We start from the raw sequence: 782 nt of genomic DNA on the forward strand, positions 1-782 counted from the left end.
TTGCTCGGGACGGGGAGCGGGGGAGAGGTAGGGGAATAATCTAAAGCAAAAACGAAAAACAAAAATGCGTTCTCCAGGTTAAAAATAATAGAGGCAGTATCCTCTATACTTCGGCTTGACTTTGATATCTTATTTTTTTGCAAAAAGGAACTCTATCTTAATGACCCTCACTATCACTTAGAAGTGCGTTACCTTTCTACACAATGTCAACTGATTTATTAGGCCAAAACATTATAATAATATTATCATCAGTGGCTAAACTGAGCGCCGTACTTTTCCCTTGCTGAAGTACAAAGTGCTCATCGTCTCCATGGCATCCATGTCTTGCCAGATTGACGTTTTCTCAGAGCCGAGCGACATCGCGGCCAGAGACACTCGGTCAAGAATGCTCGTCCAAAATGTGGACGTTTTCTAGATCCCAGAACAATCAACTAGCGCCCGGCTTCGCTGTCGTTGTCCATCATTTCTCTTACTGTGACCAGTGTTCCGAGGCCTGTGTGGATTTCAAAGAGGAATTTGTGTAGATCCCACTTCAAGCCACTTTAAAAAACAATCTGTTCCATTTTCTTGCAGAAGTGCCATAAAGTTATACTTGACAGGTCAGTATTATATTCCTTGACATTTCTATTGTGCGCTTCCCGGGATGATAAAACCTTTGTTGCTGTTTACAAAACCAGTTGTGGATTCAACCATTGGTTTTCTTTTTGGCAACTTGATTAACATATCCCTAAATGGAAATGCGCAGTATAAATGCTATTTATTATTATTATTATTATTATTAT

General features: G+C 40.0%; 1 protein-coding gene across 1 annotated transcript in view; it reads left to right on the forward strand.

Moving 5' to 3' along the window:
- Positions 1-245: 245 nt before the first annotated feature.
- The window catches only part of LOC101847827 (uncharacterized protein DDB_G0271670), a gene marked incomplete at its 3' end in the record, with an annotated part of 21,647 nt that continues 21,110 nt past the window's right edge, over positions 246-782 (forward strand). Inside the window, 1 exon segment of the mRNA XM_013085040.2 lies at positions 246-599.

Source organism: Aplysia californica, unplaced genomic scaffold, assembly GCF_000002075.1.
Source record: "Aplysia californica isolate F4 #8 unplaced genomic scaffold, AplCal3.0 scaffold00338, whole genome shotgun sequence".
NCBI classification, from domain to species: domain Eukaryota; kingdom Metazoa; phylum Mollusca; class Gastropoda; order Aplysiida; family Aplysiidae; genus Aplysia; species Aplysia californica.